Genomic DNA, 3644 nt, shown 5'->3' with positions numbered 1-3644 from the left:
AGTAGAGGTGTTCTAATGACTTGGAAAAATAGCAGTTTGTCTCACATGTCCATAATTAATTCATAATTAGCTAAATTAGAAGAGAATTACAAGCAGAATTCCAATGAGTGACCGATCAAGAAAGGTCAAAAAGTATTTTTTTGTTTATCTAGACTGTACATTCATGGACATTATGATTGGTTAAAACTCTTAATTATACGCAATAAGAACACAATGATATGATTAAGAATACATAATAATTCATTAGAAAAACACATTTTAATCAAATAGGGCTGAAATCTTATAGATAATAAGGTACCTAAATTTTGATTCTTAATAGGGAAAGCTTGATTTTGATGCCACAACAATGGGATGTTGTTTAACTATCCACACTCATTTATATTTAAAATTCTGTCAAATGTTTTGATATCCATTACACCAGCCATAGAATAATAATCTATAACAAAACAATGTGAATAGCATATCAAAATACTCATAATTACTCCCTAAAATCTGCCTTGTTCATTACTCTATATTACAATATTTTAATTTGATTGCGTCTGGCGAGGCTATTAATCAGGTAACCATTAGATCAATTGATCCCAAAACATCAATAAAATTGGATCTGTTAGAATGACTAAATACATAATAAAGATATAGTCTACTATAATACTTTCTAGTTTAAAGAGATTCTGTTTCTGAAGAGAACTGCTTCTGATTACTTTTCTTAGTGTCTAAAGCTTATATAGCATGTTTCAGTTTCGGATATAAAATTCTCATCAGGACAGCTGGTTTGCATATTGATGTAACCTTTAATTCTGATATTGGGACTCAGGACATATGAATAAAGTACATAAACTAACTGTCATTAGGAGCAAATTCTAGAGTATTATACTATCAATTAAATCACTTAGTGGAAAGCCTTTCGAAACATCTGATGGTACTTCTCTTTGGAGGAGTTCAACTACTATACTACCTTTACTCCCGATGTTGCCATTCTTTGGACGAGATTTTTGATTGACAGAATTGTCTTGTTTGTACGAATTGTTATTACAGATAGAACCCATTGAATTCTCAAAGATATGAGAATGGCCAGAAAAAGAATCTAATCGATTCCCAAAAAACTTAGGACCAAATACAGTTTTTAGCCAGCTGCCAACTGTTCAAATATTCTGAATATAATTGATCTAACAGTTTAAAAGGATCAATAAATATTTCTTCAATACATTTATCATTTCTTATAATCCATGTGTCAAAGAGTGACAATCGTTATGTTTATTACATGTGATGATGGAATTCCTCTCAATTGTTATTGTGCAAGACTGGAAACACTAGTTGAAATTGAAATTGATATTGATTGAGGCACATTTGTAAATACTTCCAATTGCTATTGGGTCAACAAATAACTTCCTGTGTAAAAGGAAAGAAATTGATATTCCTGAGAGCTAGACTAGGTTCACATTGTATGTTTGATTAGATATATATATAGCCTGAATACATTAATCAATCATAGAGTACTTCCTTCCTCTTTCCTCAATAGTCTATTTATCAATTCCAATATATTATTTTTATCAGTTTAAACTGTATTAATTTTATATTGTTCATGTATAGTTATATTAAAGTCTTTGAATGGCATTTAGCATTGTGACATATATAGACACAGCTTTATGGAACAACAATCACTGGTTAAGTTTTATGCAACGTTTCAACGTGTTTCCCCCCAGGCACATAATGAGAAGAAGTGATTGGCAAACTATATATACATTAATGTATATATAGTGTTCTTAATAATAAGCATTAATGTATATATAGTTTGTCCATCACTTCTTCTCATTATGTGCCTGAGGACGACGAGGGAAACACGTCGAAATGTTGCATAAAACTTTAACCAGTGATTGTTGTTCCATAAAGCTGTGTCTATATATAGTTATATTAGTTTAATCTAATGTTATGCCGTGTTTTACAATTGGTTTCGAATAAATTATACTAACCCGCTGTTTCTAGAAAATATTAGGTGATGGGGACAGAGCAGGGGCCACAAATTTCTCCATAAGGGCCACAGGCAAATGATAAAAAAATTAAAGGGGGGAGGGATAGAGGGGAGGAGGAGCAAAGCTATTAACCATAGATTATTTACAACAAAATTGGTCCAAATTCTAAACAAAAACTTCATTTGAAATGTCTGACACAGACCAATATATTTCATTAAGTATGATGCCAGTAATTGACTGTAATATTACTAACAATCTATTTGGGTATACCAGTAATTGACTGTAATATAACTAACAATCTATTTGGGTATACCAGTAATTGACTGTAATATTACCAACAATCTATTTGAGTATACCAGTAATTGACTGTAATATTACGAACAATCTATTTGAGTATACCAGTAATTGACTGTAATATTACTAACAATCTATTTGGGTATACCAGTAATTGACTGTAATATTACTAACAATCTATTTGGGTATACCAGTAATTGACTGTAATATTACCAACAATCTATTTGGGTATACCAGTAATTGACTGTAATATTACTAACAATCTATTTGGGTATGCCAGTAATTGACTGTAATATAACTAACAATCTATTTGGGTATACCAGTAATTGACTGTAATATAACTAACAATCTATTTGGGTATACCAGTAATTGACTGTAATATTACTAACAATCTATTTGGGTATACCAGTAATTGACTGTAATATTACTAACAATCTATTTGGGTATACCAGTAATTGACTGTAATATTACCAACAATCTATTTGGGTATACCAGTAATTGACTGTGATATTACCAACAATCTATTTGGGTATACCAGTAATTGACTGTAATATTACTAACAATCTATTTGAGTATACCAGTAATTGACTGTAATATTACTAACAATCTATTTGAGTAACCAGTAATTGACTGTAATATTACTAACAATCTATTTGGGTATGCCAGTAATTGACTGTAATATTACTAACAATCTATTTGAGTATACCAGTAATTGACTGTAATATAACTAACAATCTATTTGGGTATACCAGTAATTGACTGTAATATTACCAACAATCTATTTGAGTATACCAGTAATTGACTGTAATATTTCGAACAATCTATTTGAGTATACCAGTAATTGACTGTAATATTACCAACAATCTATTTGGGTATACCAGTAATTGACTGTAATATTACTAACAATCTATTTGGGTATACCAGTAATTGACTGTAATATTACCAACAATCTATTTGAGTATACCAGTAATTGACTGTAATATTACTAACAATCTATGTGGGTATACAAGTAATTGACTGTAATATTGCTAACAATCTATTTAAGTAATTGACTGTAATATTACTAACAATCTATTTAAGTAATTGACTGTAATATTACTAACAATCTATTTCAGTAATTGACTGTAATATTACTAACAATCTATTTGAGTAATTGAAATCAAGCTAGAGTATCAGACCGTGTTTGTGTGGTATAAGGAGCAATAAGATATAATGTTGAATAATAAAAATTGTTGAAATCCTGCCAAAATATTACAGATATAAATCTCCATTTTATTCTCAAATTTTACACAAAATTTTCTGGTTGATGAAAAGAGATANAAATAAAATTGGAAATTTGATTTAGTAGAGATATCTTACATTGATTTCAAAACTGTCTGT

Source organism: Lottia gigantea, assembly GCF_000327385.1.
Source record: "Lottia gigantea unplaced genomic scaffold LOTGIsca_21, whole genome shotgun sequence".
Lineage (NCBI taxonomy): Eukaryota > Metazoa > Mollusca > Gastropoda > Lottiidae > Lottia > Lottia gigantea.
Note: the sequence above shows the minus strand (reverse complement) of the source record.